The sequence below is a fragment of the Lampetra fluviatilis genome, chromosome 38 (genome assembly GCF_964198595.1).
Source record: "Lampetra fluviatilis chromosome 38, kcLamFluv1.1, whole genome shotgun sequence".
Classification (NCBI taxonomy): domain Eukaryota; kingdom Metazoa; phylum Chordata; class Hyperoartia; order Petromyzontiformes; family Petromyzontidae; genus Lampetra; species Lampetra fluviatilis.
This window is the reverse complement of record NC_136312.1, coordinates 2086443-2102786: the sequence shown is the minus strand read 5'-3', so window position 1 is coordinate 2102786 and position 16344 is coordinate 2086443. Positions and strand designations below refer to the sequence as shown.

At 52.4% G+C, this 16344-nt stretch overlaps 1 non-coding gene across 1 annotated transcript; it reads left to right on the top strand.

The window, feature by feature from the left end:
- The first annotated feature begins 3509 nt into the window (after nucleotides 1-3509).
- On the top strand, nucleotides 3510-3598 carry TRNAS-GCU (transfer RNA serine (anticodon GCU)). The gene has a single exon. It is a non-coding gene; the product is annotated as a tRNA-Ser (tRNA).
- Nucleotides 3599-16344: the final 12746 nt, after the last annotated feature.

Below are 16344 nucleotides of genomic sequence, written 5' to 3'. Positions count from 1 at the left end.
CTGTGTTTGTATATTTGTATGGCTTCGTGTACAAACCTTTGATGGTAGCCAGGAGGTTTGCAGAGGACCTTGGTCTCGGAAAAGACAATTTCATGAGAGCCCACCGAGTTGTAGCAATGATCGGCAACGGCCGAAGAATCAGTTCTGCCGTGTTTCAGATCTGATTTGTGCTCGCGGACACGATCAGAAACATGACGTTTCGTTTCTCCAATGTAGCAATCACCACAAATCGGTGTGGGTGAGGCAATGCCTAACCGGGCTCTCAGGATGAACGAATACTCTGACCGCACTATCCGCCAAGCTGTTTCTCCCACCACACAGAAACAGCCACATGAAACTCCGACCAAAACTATCACGTTACCATACATAGCAGGCGTGACCAAAAAGATCTCCAAAATTCTAAACAAACATAAGATCCAAGTCCGATTCAGTACAGTGCATAAAATCCGTGATCTGATTCCATCTGTGAAGGATGTCGTTCCTGACTTACAGTATCCTGGAGTCTACAAATTGAGTTGCAGTTGTGGTGATTGCTACATTGGAGAAACGAAACGTCATGTTTCTGATCGTGTCCGCGAGCACAAGTCAGATCTGAAACACGGCAGAACTGATTCTTCGGCCGTTGCCGATCATTGCTACAACTCGGTGGGCTCTCATGAAATTGTCTTTTCCGAGACCAAGGTCCTCTGCAAACCTCCTGGCTACCATCAAAGGTTTGTACACGAAGCCATACAAATATACAAACACAGACATAATTTCAACCGTGATGATGGTTACAAACTGAGTAATCATTGGAAAGATGTGATTAACCATGCAAAAAAGATTTAACTACACTTATTTGGACCATCTTATTTGACAGACAACTATTACAGGTTATTGATAGACAGCCAGGCTTGTTTTACCATGTTTAGTTGTTTCTTTTTTCACACTATTGTTATGTAGGCCAGGCTTAGTCACAAACCGTACCTCTCCATAACAAAGGCTCAGCCTCTTAAGCCTCACCTTACCATATTAATAAAAAGTGTGCCGTACTTGGCCCTTCCCCCCTCTCCAACCATTATATATACAGAGTGGTAGCTCTTGTAATCTCTCATTTACTTGATACAGCTGTCGTGGCTGTGACGGTTCCACCTGAAGATGGAAGCTTGTGTTGCCTCCGAAACGTCGTGATTTTTATTTTATTTTTATTAATTTTAATGTTTTACCTACGTGACTTTACCGAAAAAACCTAAGAATATGAATCCTTGCAGTCACGAAAGCTTCAAATCTAGAACAGATTATAAATGTTGTGGCTTGGCTACTCCAACACACCGGTGTGCTGTACTAGTAATTAATTGGCATGTTTTGTTTATGTGACAAACCTCACTAATTGGCTGTGTCGGGTGGTGGCGGGATTAACGACGCATTTATATATTTACGCGATCTAACTCAAACAACCTCTATTATAGGTGAATTGAATGAGGTGTTCTGCCTAAACTACGGCAGGCACTTATATCCTCCTTACAGATCTGAGCCGTGGCGAATATTCCACATTACTATGGAGCAATGAGTAAATCCATAGTACATCCACTGTTTACTATTTATTAATCAATTGAATGGGACCCACATCTCAGAGAGACGCACTACAGAAGAAGTGCGCGCATTCGTTTTGAAAGCAGCGGGCAGTCGCTCATAGGCAGGACGACAAAAGGGAAGGTCGTGAGCATGGCACTTGAACAAGAGCAGGGAGCCGATAGCACAGATGGCTGCGGGAGTCGGGGTTAGAGAGTTCCAGTCTATGGGAGGGGGGGGGGGGTCAGCAGAGAAGAATAAGCGACATCGGGGCAGCATCAGCCAGTGGTTCTTCACCTTTACTGCAGCCTTGCACTCCTTTGGATCTCAATCGTAATTTTTTGTTTGCTTGTTATTATGTTAGTATTGGTGCTGTGAGTCCGTGTTGATGGTGTGAGTCTATGTTGATGGTGTGTCCGCGTTGATGGTGTGTCCGTGTTTATGGTGTGAGCCCGTATTGATGCAGTGAGTCTGTTGATGCTGTGAGTCTGTATTCTTCCCAGGTGGGACAACCACAGCAAGAAAATGCTGAAGTCGGCGGGAGAGCTGCCGTGGCAAGAGGTTATATAGTTAAGAGAGGAGGGAAGAGGCAAGGGGGGAGAGAGAGAGGGAGGTTATGGGGTAGGGGGGGGGGGCGTGAGCGCTCGGGGAAGAGGACATGAGGCTGAGGGGGGGGGGGGAAGTGGGCAGGGCTAGAAGTGGGAAGGTGGTGGAAGAACAGATAGAGGATGTGAGGCTGGGGGGGACGTGGGCGGGGCTAGCAGTAAACCGGCAGGTAATGATGGAAACAACAACAAGTTAAGGCATTACCTGGTTGATAACATCCTTCCAATGATTTTTCAATTTGTATCCATCTTCTCGATTGAAGTTTTGTCTGTTTTTATATCTGGACGGCTTCATGAACAAACCTTTGATAGTAGACTCGATCATGTGAGCCTTCTTGTCTCGCAGTCTGTTAAAGGCTCTAACAGATATGTGGAACCTATTTGCGTGTTTAGTTTATTAACCTTCCTCCACACTGTTGATTAGCACCATTGGATACACGTGGTGCAAAAGAAGTTCAACATACATAGCTGGGATTGGCAAAAACATCCCAATCCTGAAATATTTACCCTATAAATCGCTCAAAATTTTGGTTCACACAGCTGTTGTTGTTATTCTCCTCGTGCCTGCAGAAATCCTGGCTCACTTTGGCCCTCACTTGACCGACCGCGAAAAGCTGGAGCTCGCAGCCATGCAAGAAGTGTGGTACTTTGCGCTCGACAACAAACCAAAGGGATTCAACAGGCATGGATATGATGACGACGAATGTAATTACATTCTGGTGAGGCTCACTACAAAACTAGTCTTGGGGGCGGTCACAGGGCCCAGAGGTAGCGGGGTTTGTGGCTTCTTGTTATTGCACCTGAATTTCCAACCAGGGCAATGACACACGCACACACCAACGAGCTTCAAAATCAGAATGTTTAATCCTTTTAGATAAGAAGCATATTTTCAAGGGAATCTTAACCAGCAGACAGTATCAAAGAATTCGACAATTACACCCACTTGCACATTTACTCACCCACCCACTCACTCACTTGCTGACTCACTCACTCATTCACACACTCAATCACTCACCTACCCACTCGCCCACTCACCAACGCACTCACCCGCACACATCTGAATCAGAAGTTTATTTCCCGAGTAAAGCCCGTTGAGCTCAGAAGCTCTTTTTAAATCCTTTATATTAAGTTCGCTTGCTTGCTTGCGTGCTTGCTTGCTTGCTTACGACCGTGCAAATCTTTCGGTCGTTTTTAACACACTTCCCGTGATCCAATCGAACTGAATTTTCCAGACTCGTTGTGCGTGACAATTAATTTTCGTGAAAAAAAAATTCAAAAATTTTAACTTTTTAGGAAAAAATAATGGTATGACTGTGTGTGTGCGTGTGGGGGGGGGGTCTGGTTGTATGTGAGTGCGTGAGACGAGGTGGCCGAGTGGTTAAGGCGATGGACTGCTAATCCATTGTGCTCTGCACGCATGGGTTCGAATCCCACCTTCGCAATTTTTTTAATCCTTTATATTAAGTTCACTTGCTTGCTTGCGCGCTTACGACCATGCAAATCTTTCGGTCGTTTTTTACCAACTTCCCGTGATCCAATCGAGCTGACATTTTGCACACAGACTCGTTGTGCGTGACAATCAATTTTCGTGAAAAAAAATTTCCTAAATTTTACACTTTTTTTTAAATATGTAATTACCAATTGCTTAATGGTGGCAGGCAATCATCTGACCCATAGGTGGCAGCCATCTCAAGCCAGAGGACGAGAGGACTCTAGCCGCCACGCATATAAAGGATTTATAGTGAAAAACTTTGTTTTTACGGGTTAATTTTTAAGGGTGACTCAGCCAGCAGACATCTGAGCATTCCAAATTATGGTAAAATAACACTTCATAATTCCAGCAATTATTTGTATTACATTCACACTTCTTAAACGTTGTGATTTTAACAAGTCAGTTTAAATGATTGTACCTTTTGTGCAGTTCCGACATGATCACCTCCACTACCGTTATGAGGTGCTCAAGATGATTGGGGAAGGTCAAGGCCAGGTGGTCCAGTGCCTTGACCACAAGAGTAACACCCTGGTAGCTGTAAAGATACTGGTGTCACCGTCGAGGTAAGACTTCAGAGACGTGCCATCACGAGGCCGACGTTGTTGTTAAGTCCATTGCCAGGCGATGCGGTGGTGATACTCGTGCTTCACAGCGAGAAGGGGGGGCCTTGGTTCGGCTCCTGACTCGGGCGCCATTGTGTGTGGAGTGTGTACGTTCTACCCCTGTTCTGCATCGGTTCCTTCTGGGTACTCTGGTTTTTCGTCCCTAAAGCTTAAAATACATACACACACAGTGTCAACTGGTATGGGCCAAAACATCCCGTTGCTAAAATATTACCTCCACATTACAGTAAGTCATCATTTAATGCTGTAGATACATTCCTGGAAAGTTCCGAGTTAAGTGAAAAAGCATTGAGCGAAAATAATCTCTCCATAAATAATGTAACAATAAAGTTTGGCGAGATACAATGTATACATACACTGTGAGATGATGAGACCAATAACTGAGGGTATGCTGTCATGTTACTTTTATCATTCCGAGTACTGTATTATACCGCTCAACGGTGCAGCTCAAAAAAGTATTTTGTTGTCGACACTCACAAACCACGTTATGATGGGCTTATTCCGTGTTATAATGGGTGCGTATCTTGTTAGAATGGGCGTGGTCCGTGTTGTAATGGTCGCGTTTCGTGTTACAACGTGCACATTCTGCATTGTGTCAAAAGTGTGGAAGAACCACGTTATAGCGAAAACGCGTTGTTTTAACACGCGTTTGCATTTAGTTTTCCCGAATGACCAATCTGATTTGAATGGCTATTCACCTTCATATCTTATTGGGCACCCTACGTCGGCTCCTGCCCCCCGTATGGTACCAATGAGAGTCGAGAACGCTACTTTAGCTCACAATGCCGTCAGACCTGGTGAAAGCATATTTAATTATGAATAGTATTTGCTTCTGGGTATTTCTTAAGAAAGTGTAAGTTATTAATTTGTGGACTTCCTCTGCGCAGCTCCAAGGAAGAAACATTGCAGAGGATGGAGCTCCAGATAGCTCTGGAACTTCAGTGAGGCCAGCAATGAAGATTACAGCGTCATCAAAGTCCTAAACAGCTTTGATTTCAGGGGACACCACTGCCTTGTCCTGGAGCTGTTGAAGTATGTACCGCGTGTTCCATCTCCCACTCCCCCCACTAATAGCGTGGTCAACTGATTAACTAAACAAATTTTTTTTTATTTTCCTGGGAAAGTCCACTGACCTATTAGTTATTTTTTGTAAGCGACCTGCCCACAAATTATACCTTAACAAAGTAACTTATCACGTGGAAATGTATAGCAGCCAAATACTATAAATGCATGTTGATTCGAAATGTGGAGGGGAAAACCAGAGGACCTACAGAATAATCCACATGACCACAGGGAGAACATGCAAACTCCAAATGTACATGCGTCAAGTTCGGGATCAAACCCCACGACCTTACCAGGCGGAGTTGTTATCTTCTCCCCATGGATAACCCTCTACCACCTGGCAAATGAAACCAATTTGTCAAGTGGGTAACTGAGCCAACTGATTTTGTTTATCGGCAAACCAACGACCTGAACTACGACTCTAAATATTGGTCGTGAACATGCACAAACAATATTAATATTATTGTCGTTAGCAGAATCAGCACAGCATTTAAGATGACACTGACACTGTGTTGGTTTTGTTTCTGCTTTCGTCTCTCTCACAGGGAGAGCCTTTATGATATTGTAGGGGTGTTAGAGAGAGAGCCCGTTATGCATGGCAGCTTATGGCAAACAAACACAGTGGGCGGGGCTACGTGAGTGCACGGGGAGGTGCTCTCTACGACGTCCGCGCCAGGCACCCCGGGGGGGCTGATTCGGAGTTATGATCCCCCGGGGCCCCACCCCTCAGCGGGGGGTTGGGTATAAAAGGGGATGTATCGGAGGGCTCGGGAGTCTTGTTAAGCTAACCAGTGAAGACTGAAGACGTCTTAGCTAGAGCCCTGGACTCCCCTGGTTCGCCGTCCTTATCAGGGCCGAACAGGACCGAGCCAGCGGCGTGGTCCCGAGATCCAGAGCCGGTGCTCTTGTCAGCGCTGGTCTGGGACTCAGGGTACCGGGCCCGACTTACCAGTGTCGGGCCAGATAGCCTCCCCTAGCCCGTTAGAGGAGGACTAGGAGGCAGGCTAGAAAGTAGCTAGCGCGTGTATCCCCAGCTAGCCGGGTGAGGGGGCCGACACCCCCTCTAGAGTTGTATGCCACAACCGTGCTGTGTGTAATAAACCTGTGTGCCTCCAACTCCGGCGTCCAAGAGTCGTGAACTCTACTACATCTGGTGTCAGAAGTAAAGATCTACGAACATGGACACGCGCCGGACAGCTCGAGTCAGGGTACCGGAGGGGGAGGACACCGTTGCAGTCGGGGAGCCCGGGACGGCTGAAGAAAACACGGAGCAGTCGGGGTCGGATGCGTCCACACCGCAGCAACAGGAGAATGGGGAGCCGTCGACAGAGGGGCTGAGGCAGGCGCACGCTAAGCTGGCGGAGCTGCTGTACGCCGCTGCTGCCATGCTGGACCACATCACACAGCTTGGGGCTGCTGGACCGCCACGGGGCGACGGCAGCCGGCGACCACAGCGCCTTCCCGCCATTTCGACGGAGCACCACTTTGAAAATCCCGCCATCGCCGCAGCTGCTGTTGAGGGCGTGGCCGGGTTGAGCATCGAGTCCAACGGCGGGCATACAGTACCTGCCGCGTCATCACCAACGGACGGCACGTCACCACGGGTGCGACCGGCGATGCCATCGGTTGTTCGCGCCGAGGCAGAGCCGGGTGAGGGGGATGGGGGAGTGCGACCTTCCGCGGCAGCCGCTGCGTTACATCAGCGACTACCTCCACTCAAAAGAATTTGTGGGCGAGGAAGGCGACTGGGGCGGCTTCCAGCGGCGCTTCCTCGCTCACCAGGAAATGGCGCAGTGGACGGACGCCGAGGCTCTCCGCGCGCTGCCGGCACTCCTCGACAGCGACGCCCTCGCCACTCTAACATCGGCACCGAAGGAGAGGCGCTCCACGCTGCAGACGGCGAAGCAGCTGCTGGCTGCAGTCTACGGTCCGCCGTCGGACTGTCGGCAACTCTTTTACGATCGCCAGCGGGGGGCAAAGGAGTCGCCCCTGGCGTACCGCACAAGCCTCCTGGCACTGGCGAAGGCGGCCTTTCCACGGATGGACAACGAAGGTATCGACGCCATGGTTACGGAAAAGATACTCCTGCTGGCGGACGACTTGGATATCGTCATCGTCGCACAAGACGACACGGAGATGTGCTCCCTCCAAGCGGCACGACTTCTCCACGCAAACCTGCTCGCGCAACGACGGAAGGCCAGCAAGGCGGCGAGCGGGCGTGCCGTGGCTGCAGCCACCCTCCCAGCAGAAGAGATTTGCGCCATCGACCATCAACGGCAGCAGGGAGCGGGAGTACGGGCGGACCGGGGCGGTTCGAGCCATCTCGACCATCCATCGTCGTCGCCAGCGCTCCCGCGCTGTTACAACTGCGGCATCCGGGGCCATGTCGCCTCGGGGTGCCGCTCTCCTCGGCAGCGCGGGACGACACCTCGACGGGACGCCGGCCCTCTTCCCAAGCTCCATCATCATAACCCGGCGAGTCGCGGCACCCCTCATGTTTGGCCCACGCACACGCCCGTCACACACTCAAACACCGCAGCGAATGGGGGGGTCGATATCGCGCACCATCGCACCAACACGCACCACTCTGGGTACTCATATCGAACCCAGCCAGTGGTCCGTGTTGGCCCATCGTGTTGTAGCCGCATCGTCGGGGTCGTCGGCCGTTGTGGGGCACATCGACGGGGTTGAGGTGCGCATCCTGGTCGATACGGGAGCATCGGCGACCATTATTTCGGAATTGATTTACAATATTCTCCCTGTCCAGAGCCGTCCTTTGATGCCCGTTAACGTGCCATTCTATGCTGCGAATGGGGGCTCACTTGGCATCATTGGACAAATTCGAGCCCAAATTTGTGTCGGGGATATTAAATTGTCTGGGCCGATTTTTGTTTCCTCCTCGCTGGCGGTTCCGTGCCTGCTGGGGACGGACTTCCTGGCCAAAATGCCGATTAGGATATTAATCGACCAGGGATGCATTGAGTTCCCGTCGGGCCGACACATGGCGTTTCTGCCATCCCCCGTTACGAGTCGGACGGCGTTCGCGACGGTGCCGGCGTTCGTAGATAGAACGGTGCGCGTTCCTCCGGGGGCACAAATGTTGATTCCTTTGAAACTTCGGCGGCCCTTCGCTAAGGGCATTGGGGCCCAGGGGGTTCTGCTGGGGCCGTCTAGGGCCGGGGTTAGTGGACCTCATTTACTTCCGGCCCAGACCATATTAAGAGGGGACGGAGACCCCTTCATCGCGGTCCTCAATGTGGGCTCGCAGACGGTGGTGGTCCCACAGGGGACCGTGCTTGCTCACGCAACGCCGGTGCCCTGTGAGGAACCCGTCGCGAATCACGTGAGCGCTGTCCCTGTGCCGCGACCACATTCGGACAGCGATGAAGGGTGGCTCGAGGCGCTTTGTGCGGGATCGACGGACCTGTCAAATTCAGAGTGTCAACAACTTAAAACACTACTGCGGGAATTTTCCGACGTTTTCAGTCGGGACAAATACGATTTGGGCTGCACTCATCTGCTGCGTCACCATATTGATACGGGTGACAGCGCGCCGATACGCCAGAATCCTTTTCGGTTAAGTCCCGCCGAAAAGGACCATGTCAAATCGGCTGTTGATGACATGTTAGCCGCCGACATCATTTCTCCTTCCACCAGCCCTTGGGGAGCGCCGATCATCCTAGTTAAGAAACAGGACGGCTCGTTGCGGTTTTGCGTTGATTTTTGGCGCCTTAACAAAATTTCGGTGGCCGACGCATACCCGCTCCCACGGATGGACGAATCGCTTGACGCCTTGGCGGGAGCGCGATTCTTCTCCACATTGGATTTACTTTCGGGATTCTGGCAGCTTCCTCTGGACGATGATTCAAAGCCTAAAACTGCTTTCCGTACACCGCACGGCCTGTTCCAATTCAACCGGTTGCCGATGGGACTCCACTCAGCGCCGGCAACTTTCCAGCGTTTGATGGAATTAGTTTTGGCTGGATTGCAATGGGACTCGTGCTTGATTTATTTGGATGACGTTATCGTCTTTGGTAAAACATTTCACGAACATCTCCAGAGGTTGCGGGCGGTTTTCCAAAAGATGCGGGCTGCTAATTTGAAATTCAAACCCCAAAAATGTCATCTGTTACGCGAATCGGTGCGGTATTTGGGACACATCGTGGGACGCTCAAGTATTGCTACCAATCCCGCCAAAACGCAGTGCGTCAGCTCCTGGCCGACTCCCACCTCGGTGGGGGAGGTCAGGAGTTTCATTGGCTTCGCGTCCTATTACCGACGGTTTGTCGCGGATTTTGCGACGATTGCGAAACCCCTGCACGCTTTAACGTCAAAAGGGGTTCGGTTCAACTGGGGACAGGAGGAGGAGGCTGCTTTCCGCTCCCTTCGGGACGCTCTGGTGAAAGCTCCTCCCTTGGTTTACCCCGATTTTTCTAAGCCCTTTTTGCTTGACACCGATGCGAGCAACACGGGTATTGGGGGTGTGCTTTCCCAGGTGGTTGACGGCGTGGAACGGGTGGTCGCGTACGGTAGTCGGGTGTTGTCTCCTGCGGAGCAGAGATATTGTGTCACCCGTCGGGAACTGTTGGCAATTGTCTATTTCATCCAACAGTATCGCCCATATCTGTACGGTCGGCATTTCACCGTCCGCACAGATCATGCGGCACTACAGTACGCCCTGCGAGTTCAACAACCATCGGGACAATTGTCTCGATGGTTGGAGATTCTCCAGGACTTTGATTTTGAAACCACCTACCGTAAGGGCGTTCGCCACACCAATGCGGACGCTCTGTCGCGCATGCCAACCACCTCCGAATGTGCATGCCTCCTGGGGTCTGGACGTTGCAGGCCTCCGGGGGACATATCGGTTCCGGTCTTGGCGGCCGCCGCCGACGACGAAACATTGATTACTAATTCGATCGCACAACAGGGAAAAGATTCCCTGCTGGGGTTGCCCGTCACTGATTGGGGGCGCCTCCAGATGGAGGATACCTCCCTCCTCGGGTGGCGTCGTTGCGTCGGCGGTGCTGGGCGGGGGAGGGGTGGTGCCGACGCATGGGAAATGGTGCAAGGTCTGCTGATGCATTGGGACGGGAAATCCCATCGACACCGGCTGGTGGTCCCTTCTGGGTTGCGGGGCAAGGTGGTGTGGGCCGCTCACGAGCGCCTCGTACACTTGGGGACCCAAAAGACCCTCGCCTTGCTCCAACTTGATTTTTTTTTGGCCAGGCATGACGAGGGATGTCGGGGATTTATTGGGGTCATGCCCTCGGTGCGCGCAACGAAAACCGCCAGCACAGGAGTCTAACCCACCCTTGCAATCAATCAAAGTGTCCAGAATAAATGAGCTTGTCGCGCTGGATATTTTGGGCCCATTCCCCGCCACCCCCAGGGGCAATAGATATTTGTTGACTGGTGTGGAGTATTTTACGCGCTGGCCTATGGCCTGGCCCCTTGCCAACCAGTCGGCAGCAGCCATCGTGGAGGCCTTTGTTCAGGGATACGTCCTGGACAAAGGTGCTCCGGAGCGGCTGCTGACCGACCAGGGCAGAAATTTTTCCGGCAAACTACTCCAACAAGTCTGTGAGCTCCTGGGCACGAAGAAAATTTGTACCTCCCCGTATCACCCGCAAACTGACGGGATGGTCGAGCGTCTGCATCGCACCATCACGTCAATGTTGTCACAGCAGGTTTCGGACTCACAGACCGATTGGGACCTGCAAATTCAAGGGGTCTTGGCGGCATACCGAATGGCCCCCCATGCAGCTATGGGATTTTCCCCCTTCTACCTCATGTACGGCCGCGAACCTGACCCGCCTGTTCGTGCCCAGCTGCAGATCCCCGCGCCGCAGGGAAAAACTAAATTGGCTGACCATGTAAAATTTAATCTGGCCAAATTAACAGAGGCACGGGATGCTGCCATGCAAAACTCTCACCTCCGTCAGAAAGCGAATGAGCGGCTCAGACTGGGTCGGGCGCACATGCTGCAGTGGAAGCCGGGGGACAAGGCATGGCTGCACTGTCCCCAGGTGCCACTTGCAACCTCCTCTAAGCTGGTGCGGCCGTGGCGGGGCCCTGTGGAGGTGGTCGAGGTTTTGCGCCCGCAGTGCGTGTGCATCAAATGGGGGAAGCGGCGGTGGTTCGTGCACCCCTCTAGATTAAAACCCTTCGTTGCGGTACACATCCCCACTTCACACACGCGTGGCCAAACATGTGGGGGGTCAACCGACTCACTGGGTCCGTCTCCGTCGCTCTCATCTAATGCCTTGCCGGCTGTGCCACCTCCAGGTGCATCAGGAGTGACGGGCTCACGCCCGATCACCCCTCCTGGGGATGCCAAGGGTCAAGCGGCGTCGAATGAGGACTCACTCCAAGACGGACAGTTGCCACCTGACGGTCCGCCACCCGGGGTTACCCCGTGTGAGGGGCCCGCTTCAAGGACGCGCGCTAAAATGCGCAGACTGTTGTGAGGCCGGAAGATGTGTACATAGTTTGTGTTCATTGTGTGTTGTGTGTGTGTGGTGGATTCCCTGCAAATTTTATATAGGCTGTTTTTACGGAATTCGTATTTATTTGGGGGGGGGGGGGGTGCGTCAGGTTGTTTTCTCTTCTCGCTGTTGCGTTCTTGTTGTGTTCTTGTTGTTGTCCTTGTTATTGTTGAAAAATAGTGAGGCACACGTGCGGTCAGGGGGTAAATGCGCTTTTATTGTCTTTTTTTTTTGTATGTTGGCAGCCGGGACGGCTGCAAGCTATGCGGGGGGGGGGGGGGGGGGGGGGGTGATGTAGGGGTGTTAGAGAGAGAGCCCGTTATGCATGGCAGCTTATGGCAAACAAACACAGTGGGCGGGGCTACGTGAGTGCACGGGGAGGTGCTCTCTACGACGTCCGCGCCAGGCACCCCGGGGGGGCTGATTCGGAGTTATGATCCCCCGGGGCCCCACCCCTCAGCGGGGGGTTGGGTATAAAAGGGGATGTATCGGAGGGCTCGGGAGTCTTGTTAAGCTAACCAGTGAAGACTGAAGACGTCTTAGCTAGAGCCCTGGACTCCCCTGGTTCGCCGTCCTTATCAGGGCCGAACAGGACCGAGCCAGCGGCGTGGTCCCGAGATCCAGAGCCGGTGCTCTTGTCAGCGCTGGTCTGGGACTCAGGGTACCGGGCCCGACTTACCAGTGTTGGGCCAGCTAGCCTCCCCTAGCCCGTTAGAGGACTAGGAGGCAGGCTAGAAAGTAGCTAGCGCGTGTATCCCCAGCTAGCCGGGTGAGGGGGCCGACACCCCCTCTAGAGTTGTATGCCACAACCGTGCTGTGTGTAATAAACCCGTGTGCCTCCAACTCCGGCGTCCAAGAGTCGTGAACTCTACTACAATATGATGAGAAAATTGGGGTTCCGGTTGGACATGGCAATGGTGAAAAGCTATACCAGGGGAATCCTCATGTTCCTGTGCCACATCTATTCCAGGAACATAGTTCACGCGGACATCAAGCCAGTGAGTGGACACAGCGTTCAGTATGACTTTGTTGCAGAGGTGTATCATTATTAGGGAATCGTTCCACGGAGAAAACCGGCCACGTTCGTCACAAGGTCGATGCGTTTGCTCTTTCTATCTAATTGGAAGGAGGCAGGTCATAGTACCCCTGGTGAAAATAATGCGGTATGAATTAAACTGTAGTGTAGAGTCGTGTCGGTATTGGGGACTCACCATAGACAAAACCGGCAACGTTGATGACAGCGTTACCCCAGTCCTTCGGAGACAGAAACTGGAGAAAAGAAAAAGATTTCCTAAGTGTGCCAAACATGTATTTTGACCCGACAGCTTGCCCGTTGTTGGCTTCCACACTGTAAATGGAAAACTTCCGAAGACAAACGCGTGGTGGATAGCGACATGGAATCCGCGAGCTCTCATGTGGAGCTTTTGGTCCGTAACCCGTTAAAGGGCACTCTTTTGCAGCTGTGAGCTAAATGCGGCTCTCCTGTCAGAGGAACCACGATCAGTTGTCAATAGGGCTGCCCTCCTTTACTTCGATGGTGCCTCAGAGTGCTTTGAACATGAGTCTCAACTCAAATCTCTATTTTAGACGCAATTGAAAGGGGCAACCCCCAGTAATAGCTGTCAACAAACACCGAATGTTGCACTTGACCGACGCTCGTCAACGGCACTACACCTCGTTTAGTTCCCCTGTTTAGTGTAGGTGGTGGTACGTAATCGTTCAACTGCTGGCTGAATGTTATCGGCATAACCTCTGAGTTTGAATTCATTCTGCCCCTTCTGCAGGAAAATGTTCTCGTCAAGGACACGTGACCAGCACTGTGAGGGTCACGGACTTTGGCACGAGCTTTTTTGTGGAAAGTCAACGTGAGTGACCTCACCTGGGTGTGTGAGCGTCTGCGTGTAGGTGTCTATGTGGGTGTCTTTGTGTATGGGCGTCTCTGTGTCTGTGTGCGAGTATCTGTGTGTAAGTGTTTGTCTGATTGTGTCTATGTGTGAGTATCTGAGTGTCTGTACATGTGACTGTTTATGTGTGTGATGAAGATGCTGTTTAATAAACAATGAGTACACACACACATGTGGTGTTCTTGTGATTGGTGTGCAGCTATGGATGTTGGTGGGACCCTGGAATACACGGCTCCGGAGCTGTACCTGGGCTACAGCTTGACCTGTGGAGTAGACATGTGGGCGCTGGGTTGCACGGTGGAGGAGTTGGCAACGGGCAGGTAATTATTCCAGTCCGAAAGTGACGAAGATCACCTCCCGCGCTGCATTGAGGTATTTCCCACTGGGCGTCCATCCGCTCGTGATCCCCCTCTCTTTCCTTGGAGTCGTGGGTTTTGGGGGTGGCAGGAGGGGGGGTGGCCACTTAGTGATCTGGCGAATAGCGGCCGTCGTATGTTGTGTATGTGTGTACACGTGTCCGTCTTGTACGTGTGAGGGGAGCGGTAGTGTAGCGGTTAGCATGCTGCGCTATAAACTGAGTTTGATCCCAGCTCATGGCACACACTAGTGATGTATATCTGAACCTGTCCTGGGCCTCCCTTAGTTAGCCTCAGCCTTAAATGAGTACCTAGTGCAGTGTGCCATAATGCTGGCCCTCAACAAGCGCTGCTGCTGTTGCTACGCCATACTAACAGCACTTGCCCCTACAGTCAACCGAGGTTACACAGGTGACCTTTGTCTTTGTCTCAACCATGTGCAGATTCTGGGAATGCCTCCAAGATACATGGTGAATGCAGTTCCCGACAGAAGGCAGTTCTTTGGTGAGTTAAAGGGTGGTGCGAGCGACGGACCGGATTCAGTTTTAAGGAGAGGCCTGCGGCTGTTGTCATTTTTGGGGGGGGGAGGGGGGAGGGAATGGCCTCTTTGTATTTTAAATTCCTTGGGTGAGTGGGTGGGTAAATAGGTGTGTGTGGGCAATTGGGTGGGTATGTGGGTGAGTAGGTGAGTAGGTTGTAGGGTAAGTGGGCGAATTGGTCAGTGGGTAAGCGGGTGGACGGGTGAGTGGGTGGGTGGGTCAGTGATTGGGTAGATGGGTAGGTGAGTGAGTGATTGTGTAGGTGGAAGAGTGGGTGGGTGGGTGAGTGGGTTGATAGATGAGTAAGTGGGTAAGTAGGCGGCATGGTGGTTGGTGACTGCATCTGTCACGCTGTGCATGGCTCCCGCAGACCGTCGAGGGAAGATGTTCTGCCCAGGCAAGAAAAGGGTACCGGGGAGCTTACCACTTGACAGGGTGCTCAAAAGCCACGACCCAGCGTTTGTGGAATTCGTCAGCTCCTGTCTGCGGTAAGAACCCCCCACCACCCTCTCCCCATGAGGATCCCCCCCTCTCCAATTGATCGGCGATCACTCTCCACCGATCGCCAGGAAAATGTGGAGCTGAGTGGACCTGATGATGTGCAGTACCACCGGTGTCAAGATCGCCCTCTGTGGATGAGGGGGAGGTCCGTGCAAGATGCTGCTGGCCAATGCGAAGCTCGGGGCATTTTTAAGCTACTGGGCATCAGAGGATTGCCACTGCTCCTGCTACATCCGCTGCTGCCGTGCATTCCTGGACCTCTTCGGAGAAGGGAAGGAACTTCAAAGCTCTCACCACGCTTCTCTCACCACATGCGGCGCGTGTATCTCCCACGCGTCTCTCAACAGATGGGATCCGGATTGTCGTAAGACGCCAGTGCAGGCGCTGGATCACAGGTGGCTCCGGACCGCAGTCACCAGCACCACCAGCAATGCCACCACCACTGCTACTCCTGGCCGTGTACAGTGCTTTGGAGCTGCTGAACGACGGTAACCCACTTTATGCTTGTCCAATGTTCAAGGCAGTCCATAGAGAGGTGTGGGGCCAAGGCAAATAACAACTCCATATTCCACATGGAGAAAGTGGCCCAAGTATGGGCATCAAACTCAGGTCCCTCTTTGGCTGTGAGTTCCAGCCCTGCCGCCCACAATCTAATACACGGAGAGTTCAAATCCCACGTGTACATTCGGTTATATACGGATATATTTTTAGAATTACTTCCTGGGTGAGGACAACTAATTAAGTAGCCATATCTTTGCCATGTAGCCCTTCATCCACTGTGACATCGCCAGCCCTCCCCCACCCCCCCGATAGTGGAGGAGGGGATGGCTGCAGTCTCTTTTGTAGCAGAAGTTGGAACGATGTCGTGCGCATCTCTTCACAGAGCGGAGCCGGCGCTGCCCCCATTCTCCTCGCTTGCCCAGGCCTCTGAATGGAAGCTGAAGGTTGTGGAGGAAGAGGAGACCCTGGTGGAGGAGCTGGTGGTGCAGGAGGAAGAGGAGACCCTGGTGGAGGAGCTGGTGGTGCAGGAGGAAGAGACCCTGGTGGAGGAGCTGGTGGTGCAGGAGGAGGAGACCCTGGTGGAGGAGCTGGTGGTGCAGGAGGAGGAGACCCTGGTGGAGGAGCTGGTGGTGCAGGAGGAGGAGACCCTGGTGCAGGAGGAGGAGACCCTGGTGGAGGAGCTGGTGGTGCAGGAGGAGGAGACCATGGTGGAGGAGCTGGTG